Source organism: Triticum aestivum, chromosome 3B, assembly GCF_018294505.1.
Source record: "Triticum aestivum cultivar Chinese Spring chromosome 3B, IWGSC CS RefSeq v2.1, whole genome shotgun sequence".
Taxonomy (NCBI): Eukaryota; Viridiplantae; Streptophyta; class Magnoliopsida; order Poales; family Poaceae; genus Triticum; species Triticum aestivum.
Genome location: NC_057801.1, coordinates 137,428,872 through 137,441,766, shown reverse-complemented (window position 1 = coordinate 137,441,766; position 12,895 = coordinate 137,428,872).

Genomic DNA, 12,895 nt, shown 5'->3' with positions numbered 1-12,895 from the left:
CTCTTGCATCCTCTGTTCAATTTTTTTCCTGATTTTTTTAGTGGATGAGTACTTGATGTAGATTTGATACTATGGGAATATAATGATAGTTATTTCTTGCTATGATGATTGCAGCCAATATTAGTAAGTCACTATTGCGTTGTGAGGTTTCTGGATTAACTAACAGGTTTAAGTTCAGAGCCAAACAGTAGAGGTCAGTAATCATAATTATTTTATTCCAAACTGCAACCAAGCTAAGGTAGTATCTTAGCAAGCATTTGATGCCTTTGATTATTGAAAGGAATCAAACTGTCATTTTTGCCCATTTCTGTGGTTATTGGAGTAGCATCCTCTGCTTTCTCTTACCAGCAGAGCATGACTGTTACTGCATGTTTCTCAAGATATACATGCTGAAGTTTCTGTAACAATCAAGGAGAACATCTGGAAAGAAAATATGATTTAAGATACACAACAAGTAGCAGGTAACATCACAAATTAGGATTTTTCTACTAGCTAGTATGCTGAAGCAGGTTGCAGGGCCAGATTTCTATTGCCACAAAGTTAAAGTAAATGCCATTTTTAGTTCTGATGATGGGTGGCAGGAAGCTGCACTTTGAGATGCAGGGCTGTACATTTGACAGTAAATTAGGATTATTTTGGACAATGAGCAGAGCTTAGGTAAGGGAATGTTCTTTATTAGTTAAGTATATGTGCTGTTGCTCATGTTACTGCTGGTGCTTTGGGTGATTCGACAGGCTGAAGCTATATTCATTAACTATATAGAGCACCACCCAAGATGTATGTACATACCCAGCTATCATCAGTAACTTAAACAAAACAGTTGGATGTTCTTGGAGTTTCTTTGTTGAATCTCAAACTGCAATAAACAAATCGGGACAAATTCCTTTTTTTACAAAAGATCGATCGGTCGAAGTTTTGGTTGCCGCTCTATCTAGTGTGAACAGTTTACGGCATGCTTCAGACTTACTTTGATGGTTGCAATATAACTTTTGATCCATCTTTGGTACTAATATCAAAGAGGTATACAGGTGGTGAGTATAGGAGCTAAGAGTCTCAGGATCAGATCAATTTGCCTATGTTGCTTCCAAGGAGTTGTTCTCTGTCTGGTCCAATTCCGAAGAAATAAAAATTGAATAGTTTGTTTGTTCCCTGTGTGGTTACTATATTTTTTGAGTACTGACATTAGTTATGTTTGTTAGCAGCAAGATATTTAAATGAAGCTTGTTCTTTTTCAACTGTTCAACTGATGCCATGAAACTGAATATAGTAGTTGAAAACCCTGTTTTTCTTCCTGATCGTGAAAATTTGAAGTCCTGTTTGTGTTTTGGTTTTGTTGGTTGACAATTATGTTTAGTTTTTCATTTCATGTGTGTTGTAAAATGTGCAGGTGGTGAGTTGAGGCTCAGCATACAGCTTGTTTGGACTAACCAAGAGGATGAGGTATGTTGCTTGCCCAAGCTAAGTGACACGTACGCACCAAGTTTTCTGTTATATAATTACCTGTTAGTGTTTCGTTAAATTGCATGAGATGGCCATAGCAGATGGATGGTACTAGGTGTTGTTTTGTTTCTTGCCAATGTATTCAGAGAGCAGATGTGCCACTGCAGATTTCTTTTCTTGAAGGCATCTCACATAAGTTCAGCTACAAGTGAACAACTTGCTGCTATTAGATCTGGAATGGAAGCTCACATAAGTTGAGCTGATTTTTGTCCATATGAAAGCAGAGGACCATATGGTCTGTGGCCTTTTCGTCCATATGAAAGTAGAGGCACATTGTGGTGCTAGTTTGCTGGGTTTTGTCTCCGACCATCGTGTCGTGATGAATTTGCAGGTACCCCGAGAGGCCCTTGAGTTTGCCGGAATGTTATTAACTTCCGTTCCGGCAAATTCGGATACTCCATATGTCCTATTTTCAGCAAAGGTCATGCTGAAATTTTCCGTGAATTTTAGCATGACTTTGCTAAAATAGGACATATGGGGTACTTGCGACTAATGCATGGGCCGGGGTATCTTAGTACTTAATTAAGTAGGATCAACAGCCCCTTTATTCTTGCTGCATTAAACCATAGGTGGCAATAGAGCCAAGTGATTAGGCCCAACTTAGAATTCTCCTTAGCATCGATAAACCCTAGATGATAAACCCAACATAGGTGGCAATAGAGCCAAGTGATTAGTGCCAAGTGATTAGGCCCAACCTAGGGTGCCTCGGCATCGATAAACCCTAAATGATGAAAACTTAACTTGGCTGCCCCGGATGCCTCGGTGTCGATGAGAACCTAAATGATGTATGCTTAGGCTTTTAGGGTGCCTCGGCGTCAACAAACCCTAAATGATGAAAGCTTAGGCTTTTAGGGTGCCTCGGTGTCGAGAAACCCTAAATGATGAGACCATGATCTTGTTCCTTGACAATAACCAACTTTTTGACCAAACTTTTTTCCTATTTAGAGCGAAACATGGCCCACAACGATGAGGCCGGTGGTTCGGGCGGCAAGCAATTCTGGGACCTGTCCCAGGAGATGGAGGAACAACCTCACCGCTATGAGGACGCCGCGGAAGACACCGATCCTGATTACACAACCCCTAGTGGCGTCGGGGATGACACCACTGATGGTGCCGCCGAGGATGCCACCACTGATGATGGCGGCGCACACACAGATGGCAGCCAACCGAAGAAGCAAAGGAAGGACCGGCGTCCGAATGCGCTCCGCACCCTCAAGGAGGAATTCACTCAAGTGGACTCTGACGGGAATCCAACGGAGCCCAAACATATAGTCAAGGGGTACTCGGTTCAGCTCGGGTGCATTCTCCGGAGCACCATCTCGATCAACACCGAGAACCTTAGGCATAAGGACCGAGGGAATTTGCGCAACCTCCTCTTCACGAAGCTGCACGAATGATACAAGTTCCCCGTCGAATTTGAAAACACACGCCTCTCAGGGAATAAAGTGAACAGTGCCGCCCTCACGAAGATGAGCACGACCCTGTCTTCTTGGAGAAGCGCGATGAAGAGAATGATTGATAAAGGTGATAGTTATGAGAAGATCAAGGCGAAATATCCTTTGATGAGCGACGATGAGTACAAGGAGTTCAAGATCAAGTGCTCGAGCAGTGCAACCTCCGAATCAAGTCAGTGGGGGAAAGAAATGCGGGAGTTGAACTTAGGGGAACACAAACTCGGTCCCGGCGGTTACAGAGTGGCGGAGCCTATATGGGACAAGGAGGACGCGGTGCATGCCGAGCAAGGCCTACCGCCCCGCTTCGAGAAATACAGCGGTAACAAGCAGACCAGGAACTATGTCAGGGCCCGGTACAAGGAGGACCCGATAACAAAGGAGCTTACCACGGATCCGAAGACCAGGGCGCTTGAGCTTGTTCTGGTAAGGAATACACCCCCGCGTAATTAGCTCCATATGGTTGCACTCTAATTAATCCCCAATATTTCTAAATGGTTCACGTTCCTTTCGCAGGACACTGAAAGCAGTAGCGCGGGGTCGTCTCAGAGCTCCCCTTTGGACACCCCTTTAAATAGGGCGTTGAACGTAATGAAAAACAAGGATAAGCTCACTAAGCTGACGTCAGCTGGTCATGTGGCCGGCAAAGGCTTGTCCACAAAATGGGGGTCATACTATACCGCTGGTGTGCGGAAGGAGAAAAAGACCAGCTCGGAAAGCCAGACGCACGAGGTTGAAGAACTCAAGGCACAAGTGGCGCGGATTCTGGAGCTTGTCCAAGAGCAAGTGGAACAACAACTGGGAACGAAGCTCAATGCCATGGTGCCTACATTGATTCATGGGCTGACGACGTGGATTGCGGGCGGCCAACAGGGGCCTCCCCCGGTTCCCAGCTTCACTACCAGCAACTCGCACAGCGCGCAGGCGGCACCATTGGTGTCTCCGGCGGAGGCGGTATTCATGTCTCCGGCGCCGGCACGGGCATTGGAGCTTAATGCACCCGGGTGTACGCCGGCCGGCACCTCGCCAGCAAGCGCCCCCTCTGTCAGTTGCACGCCCGCCATTGGCGGTGCCTCGACATTAGACGAGCTCGACGGCATCACGGTAACTAAGCCTCTAGGCCGATTACTTCATCTCCTTGCCTTTGACTAGGCATCCCTGACTCCCTGTACATTTTTTCGTAGGGCGCCGCCGACGTTCCTTGCACTCTTCTGCACTTCGTGGGCGCCGAGTTGGTCGATGTCGCCAAGGGCAAAATCGTTCAACCGGGCAACCGCATGTTCCACGGTAATCCGATGGCACCCACAATGTATAGGGTTGAAGTGGTTCAGGTGCTGCCAGGCTGCGACGAGCTGTTACCTCCGATTCGACCCGCTGGGGCCGATGAAGAAGATGAGATGACCCTAAGCGCCTGCGTAAACTGGCCCCCTGCTTTGGCAGAAGAGCCAGATTCGCTTGGGGGCGGGGGACACCACCCCACAGACAAGACCGCCAGTCGTGCCGGCGCCAAGCCATGGCAAGAACGCCGCAACGGTACCAGACCTGCCGGACATCCCTGTGCCAGACATCCCTATGGCACAGGATACAGACATCCCTATGGCACAGGATCCGGACAACGGCGACAACGATGACGATACATTTACCAAAGTCGCTAAGTACTTTGCCGAACATGGGTACGCTGACGAGTTCTGCGGGCCTCTTTCTCATGAACCCAACCAAGACGACCGCAATCTAGCTGGTACGGCGGAGAAATCCAATTGCAATAGGCGTCGTCTAGCGTTCAGTTCTCAGGACACGCCTCCAGCTCCCGCCTTCACCGAGCCTCAGATAGCTAAGGTGCGAAATATTATCAGCCCCAACACGCTCAAGAAGGCGGTCTGTGAGCAGAACTCGGTCCCATTACAGGAGATCAAGAAGAAGGGACGGAAGCAAAAGACTAACAAGGGCGCCGGTGCGAGCCAGCCGGCACCGAGTTTGATCCATGCTCAGGACGGGCCACCTTCACCTAAGGATATCTTGAGGAGGGTGCATGTGGCGGGTAGGGCGATGCTACCGCCAAATATGCTGAATGCTGCAAACGGTGATATGCGGAGTCTGCACGACAGTGTTCTTTCTTTGGAGAAGCGGTGTCTCATATAGAACGATGTGGCATACCCGGTTTTCGTGGCCAAGGTGCCAGAGGGCAAGGGCTTTGTGTATGGCGACATCGGGGGTACGATCGTCCTGCGGTTTGATGACATCTTTGCTATGTTTAACCTTCATCTGTTGCTCTACACCTTTGTTCGGCTGTTTTCGCTGAGTATGGAGATGCGGATCATTAGAGACAAGACCCCGAACATCGTGATAGTCTACCCCTTCTACATGCGTGCCAAGCAGTTGAGCAGCGCTGGGGACCGCCAAGTTGCGAGTTCACACCTCGAAGGCGTCATTCTGGCAAACCCAGATAAGGATAACTTCCTTGTGGCTTACTTTCCGAGTAAGTCATCCCTTAACTGCCCCGTAACATATGATTTCTTAGATTTCGATCGTTCTTTTTTTCTAACATTCCGTGTTTTGTGCAATGACACACATTGCACACTCATCCTCTTAAGCCCGAAATATTCCATGGCCACGTATTTCGACCCGAACCGTAACTCCAAGATAGACTACACAAATGTCAAGAAAGTTCTTGATGATGTTCTCCCCGGCTACGCCAAATCTGGAGGCACCTTCACCAAGGCAGTTCGTAAGTACGACAAGCACACCTTCTCAGACAATATGAATTTCTGCTGCGTCAAGCAGCCGCCTGGCGGTCAGAAGGATGCCTACTACGCCCTCCATCACATGCGGGCGATCGTAAGGGACCATCATCAACTTCTGCTACCAGATAGTCTCAAAGATTGGGCCGCGAGGTTGTCGGCAACCCAGGACGCGGACCTCAGACAAGAATTCTTTCGCATCCAGTCGGAGTTTGCGGACATCATCCATCAAGATGTCCTTCATACCTGGCAGTTCTACCTCAGATATCAACCGTCCAACAATGAGATAGATGGAACGCTACAAATGCAGGGTGACAACGACCGCGATTTCATGACCATCATGACAGATGATGGCTTCATCCACGCTCCTATCCGATGAGTCGAGTCGAAAGTAGTGATGTGTAGTTCTAAAACATTGATTGGCTCATGTTGTAATTAAACTTTAATGAATTCGTATGTCTCTTTGGTTTGGACAATCATTCAACTTAGATGTAATCGATGCTATTTATTAGTAGGATCATGAATCGTGCTATTACTGTCTTGCTTTTCTCTTCTGATCCTTTTGTTGCATACTTACATATTGCTTATGTATTGTCTGTTGTTTGGCTTGTGCATAGAGATGCCGTCGTATGTCGTGTACAAGGGTAAGGTTCCCGGAGTCTACGACGACTGGGAGGAGTGTCGGAGACAGGTTCACCGTTTCAGCGGTAACAGTTAAAAAGGGTACACCACTAGGGCAGAGGCCGAATCTAGATACGCCCGCTATCTAGCGGGAGAGAGGAGGGAGCGTTGGAGGAACCGGATGAAGACCAGTTTGATCGCGATGATGCTCATCATGATGACCGCAGCTCTCTTTTATGTGATGGTAGTTTAGATGATCGATATCGACTTGTAATGTGAAGACAAAATCGATATCGCGGTCTTGAGACTTGTAATGTTTTATCTTTGTTCGGTCTTTTGAATTCGGAGACTAATATGATGAATTGTATTCGGAGACTAATCTTCTATTGTATTCGATGAATCTATTGTTGCTGTGTGCTGCTATCTATATTCTGTCCAATAATATATTTTGTAACCTGTGCAAAAATCAGAAAAGAAAAAAAAACAAATATTCATACTAATGGCGCATCAAGGTAGAGTGCGCCATTAGAATGCCAAAGGATACTAATGGCGCATCAAGGCAGAGTGCGCCATTAGTATGACAAAGCACATGGTTACATATGCCCCCCCCCCCCGGGAGGCATACTAATGGCGCATGGAGTTACATACTAATGGCGCACTGCTTGGTGCGCCATTAGTATACCAGATACTAATGGCGCACCCGTGGTGCGCCATTAGTAAAAAATTCTAGTGGCGTGCTACTAATGGCGCACCGGTAGTGCGCCATTAGTAGGCAAAACCGGTGCGCCATTAGTAGGCCTTTTTCTAGTAGTGGGGTGTGGGCCCCCTGACGCTAGTTCTTTCGCCAGTATTTTTTTATTAATTCTGAAAAGTTGCTCCGTGGATTTTCAGGTCATTCTGAGAACTTTTATTTCTACACATAAATAACACCATGACAGTTCTGCTGAAAACATCATCAGTCCGGGTTAGTTCCATTCAAATCATGCAAGTTAGAGTCCAAAACAAGGGCAGAAGTGTTTGGAAAAGTAGATACGACAGAGACGTATCAACTCCCCCAAGCTTAAACCTTTGCTTGTCCTCAAGCAATTCAGTTGACAAACTGAAAGTGATAAAGAAAAACTTTTACAAACGCTGTTTGCTCTTCTTGTTGTAAATATTTAAAGCCAGCATTCAAGTTTTCAGCAATGATTATGAACTATTCGTATTCACAATAACACTTAGGTCTCATGTTTACTCATATCAATGGCATAATCAACTAGCGAGCAATAATAATAAAACTCGGATGACAATACTTTCTCAAAACAATCATAATATGATATAACAAGATGGTATCTCGCTAGCCCTTTCTGAGACCGCAAAACATAAATGCAGAGCACCCTTAAAGATCAAGGACTGACTAAACATTGTAATTCATGGTAAAAGAGATCCAGTCAAGTCATACCCAATATAAATTAATAGTAATGCATGTGAATGACAGCGGTGCTCTCTAGCGGGTGCTCTTTAATAAGAGGGTGATGACTCAACATAAAAGTAAATAGATAGGCCCTTCGTAGAGGGAAGCATGGATTTGTAGAGGTGCCAGAGCTCGATTTTGAAATAGAGATGAATAACATTTTGAGCGATATACTTTCATTGTCAACATAACAACTATGAGATCTCGATATCTTCCATGCTACATACATTATAGGCGGTTCCCAAACAGAATGGTAAAATTTATACTCCCCCACCACCAACAAGCATCAATCCATGGCTTGCCCAAAACAACGGGTGCCTCCAACTAGCAACAATCCTGGGGGAGTTTTGTTTAATTATTTTGATTTGATTTGATCTTTTGATCATGGGACTGGGCATCCCGGTTACCAACCATTTTCTTGTGAATGAGGAGCGGAGTCCACTCCCCTTGAGAATAACCCACCTAGCATGGAAGATACAGACATCCCTAGTTGATACGTTAGTTGCTCGAGCATACAAAACATAATTTCATTTGAAGGTTTGGAGTTTGGCACATAAAAATTTACTTGGAACGGCAGGTAAATACCGCATATAGGAAGGTATGGTGGACTCATATGGAATAACTTTGGGGTTTATGGAGTTTGGATGCACAAGCAGTATTCCCGCTTAGTACAGGTGAAGGCTAGCAAAAGACTGGGAAGCGACCAACTGAGAGAGCGACAACAGTCATGAACATGCATTAAAATTAATCAACACCGAGTGCAAGCATGAGTAGGATATAATCCACCATGAATATAAATATCGTGAAGGCTATGTTGATTTTGTTTCAACTACATGCGTGAACATGTGCCAAGTCAAATCACTCAAATCATTCAAAGGAGGATACCACCCTATCATACCACATCACAACCATTTTAATTGCATGTTGGCATGCAAGGTAAACCATTATAAGCTCCTAGCTATTTAAGCATGGCATAAGCAACTATAATCTCTAATTGTCATTGCAAACATGTTTATTCATAATAGGCTGAATCAGGAACGATGAACTAATCATATTTACAAAAACAAGAGAGGTCGAGTTCATACCAGCTTCTCTCATCTCAATCAGTCCATCATATATCGTCATTATTGCCGTTCACTTGCATGACCGAACGATGTGTATAATAATAATAGTGCACGTGCATTGGACTAAGCTGGAATCTGTAAGCATTCAATTCAAGGGAGAAGACAAGGTAATATGAGCTCTTGGTTAAATTCATGCATATGAGAGCCACTAAACATTTTCATTATGGTCTTCTCCTCTCGACCCCCAAAGGAAAGAAAAGAAATAAAACTATTTACATGGGAAAGCTCCCAACAAACAAAAGAAGAATGAGAAATCTTTTTGGGTTTTCTTTTAGTTACTACTACTACATCATGGAAATTAAACTAACTATTATTTTGGTTTTTCTTAAGGTTTATCAAACACACAAGAAGAAAGCTAGAAAAAGAAATTAAACTAGCATGGATAATACAATGAAAAAGTATGAGCACCGACAACTAGAATGAGTGTGTGAACATGAATGTAATGTCGGTGAGAAATATGTACCCCCCGAAGCTTAGGCTTTTGGCATAAGTTGGTCTATGGCCATGGGAAGCCTGATTGATATCCAAAGTTGTAACTGGGGTCGTACTGAGATGCAGCAGCCATTGCCTCCTGAGCTGCGGCATGGCGGCAAGCTGCCTCCGTCCTCCTCTCGTACTCGGTTGCCTCCTCCCTAGTTACAACATATCTTCCTTTTGCCTGATAATCAAAAAGGGTAGGAGCAGGGAGAGTAATATGGACAACACGATGTCTGTCAAAGATTAGTCTATACTGGAGGAATTGTTCATTCCTCTCAAGGTAATTATTACTAACCATAGCATTATAATCTAAATAAGCGGGAGGCAACTCCCTATCATATTCATGTGGAGGTATACCAAGATAATTAGCCACACGGGTCGCATAAATCCGTCCAAACGAATCTCCAACTAAACCATTATTATGCAACCTACGTGCAACAATTGCCCCCAAGTTGTATTGTTTATCACCTAATAAAGCACTCTTGAGAACACAAAGATCAGGTACACACATGTGACATGCTTCATCTTTATCATTAATGCATCTACCAATGTAGAGAGCAAAATAATGTATAGCAGGAAAATGAATGCTCCCTATGGTAGCTTGTGCTATATCTCTAGATTCTCCCACAGTGATACAAGCAGGAAAGTCTTTATACTCAGATTTACGGGGTTCATTAACATTGCCCCACTGTGGGAGTTTGCAAGCAGTAGTGAAATCTTCTAAGTCCATGGTATATGATTTATCATAAATATCAAACAGGACAGTTGGAGAATTACGCGAAGATGTAAATTTAAACCTACTCACGAATGAATCAGTCAAATAGTAGTACTAAGGACACTTATCTTGCATGAAGTCCTCAAGATCGGCATTACGCACATATGTATCAAATTCATCTGATGCCTGCATTAACCATAAACTCTTCTGACGGCCATTCACAAGGCCGCACATCAGCTTCCCTTGGTGGTTCATCATCTAGCTCACACATTGCGAGCCTGGGTCCTTTCTTTCTTGAAGAACCACCTTGGTACATTTTCCTAGACATATTTCTTCCTCTGAATTTTTTTGAAATTTTAAGTAACTAAAAATAAAAGTGAATCAAACGCAACAAAACTGATAGGAACTACTCCCACAAGTGCCTAGAGCCTATATCATGCATTAGAATTACTTGGGACCTCATAAATTTAACATGCAAGCTCAAGAACAGGGTCACCTAGGAAACAAAATTTTGCAATAAATAAAGCACTAGAACAAAAACTAATTGGACCATTGGAGGAGTCACATACTAAGGAACAATCTCCCAAAGCAGTTTTGTGAATGGAGCTTTGAGCAAGGAGATCGAAAATGGTAGCAAAGTGAGCTAGAACTCGTGCTTGAGCTGGATGGTGATTTTTTTGGGAGGAAGATGAAGTGTGTGGGTGCAGGAATAAGTGGAGGGAGTCCACCATGGGCCCACGAGGCAGGGGGGCGCACCCTGGACCCTCATGGCCAGGTGCCAGCTCCCCTTGTTGTGTTCTCAGTGCCAAATATTCTCAAATATTCCAGAAAAAATCATACTAAATTTGCAAGGTCATTTGGAGAACTTTTAATTTCGGGATATTTTGTATTGCATGGATAATTCAAAAAACAGACAGGTAACACTATTTTTACTTTATTTAATCTATATAACAAAAAGTAAAAGGAGGGTACAGAAGGTTGTGCTTTCTAATTTCATCCATCTCATGATCATCAAAAGGAATCCACTAACAAGGTTGATCAAGTCTTGTTAACAAACTCATTCTGAATAACATGGAACCGGAGAAATTTCGAATAACACTAGGTTACCTCAACAGGGATATGAACATCCCCAATCATAAGAATATCATATTTCTTCTTGACAGTAGGAAGAGGAAATTCAAAACCTCCAATAATAATAGTTGGAATTTTTCCAATAGAATTGATGCTATGAACTTGAGGTTGTTTCCTCGGAAAGTGCACCATATGCTCATTACCATTAACATGAAAAGTGACATTGCCTTTGTTGCAATCAATAATAGCCCCTGCAGTATTCAAAAAGGGTCTACCAAGGATAATCGACATACTATCGTCCTCGAGAATATCAAGAATAACAAAGTCCATTAAGATAGTAACATTTGCAATCACAACAAGCACATCCTCACAAATACCGACATGTATAGCAGTTGATTTATCAACCATTTGCAAAGATACTTCAGTAGGTGTCAACTTATTCAAATCAAGTCTATGATATAAAGAGAGAGGCATAACACTAACAACGGCTCCAAGATCACATAAAGCAGTTTTAACATAGTTTCTTTTAATGGAGCATGGTATAGTTGGTACTCCTAGATCTCCTAGTTTCTTAGGTATTCCACCCTTAAAAGTGTAATTAGAAAGCATGGTGGAAATTTCAGCTTCCGATATCTTTCTTTTATTTGTAACAATATCTTTCATATACTTAGCATAAGGATTCATTTTAAGCATATCAGTCAACCGCATACGCAAAAAGGTAGGTCTAATCATTTCAGCAAAGCGCTCAAAATCCTCATCATCCTTTTTCTTGGATGGTTTAGGAGGAAAAGGCATGGGTTTCTGAACCCATGGTTCTCTTTCTTTACCGTGTTTCCTAGCAACAAAGTCTCTCTTATCATAACATTGATTCTTTGATTGTGGGTTATCAAGAACAACAGCAGGTTCAATCTCTACATCATTATTATTGCTAGGTTAAGCATCAACATGAACATTATCATTAACATTATCACTAGGTTCATTTTCATCACCAGATTGTGTTTTAGCATCAAAAATAGAAATATCATTGGGATTCTCAGGTGTGTCTACAACAGGTTCACTAGCAGCATGCAAAGTCCTATCATTTTTCTTTTTCTTCTTTTTAGAAGGACTAGGTGCATCATCATTAGTTCTATGAGAATCTTGCTCAATTCTCTTAGGGTGGCCCTCAGGATACAAAGGTTCCTGAGTCATTTTACCACCTCTAGTCATAACTCTAACAACATTATCATTTTTCTTATTATTTAATTCATTGAGCAAATCATTTTGAGCTTTAAGCACTTGTTCTACTTGAGTGGTAACCATAGAAGCATGTTTACTAATGAGTTTAAGTTCACCTTTAACTCTAGACATATAATCACTCAAGTGTCCAATCATATAAGCTTTTTGTTTCAATTGTCTACTAACATAAGCATTGAAGTTTTCTTGTTTAGCCATAAAGTCATCAATCTCATCCAAGCATTGGCTAGCAAACTTAGTAGACGGGATTTGAACTTTATCATATCTATAGAGAGAATTTACCTTTACTACCTGTGTCGGGTTATCAAGACCATGTATTTCTTCAATAGGTAGTATATTAAGGCCATGTATTTCTTCAACAGGAGGTAAATTCTTAACATCTTCAGCTTTAATACCTTTCTCTTTCATAGATTTCTTTGCCTCTTGCATATCTTCAGGACTGAGAAATAGAGCGCCTCTTTTCTTCGGAGTTGGCTTAGGAGTTGGTTCGGGAAGTGTCCAATTGTTTT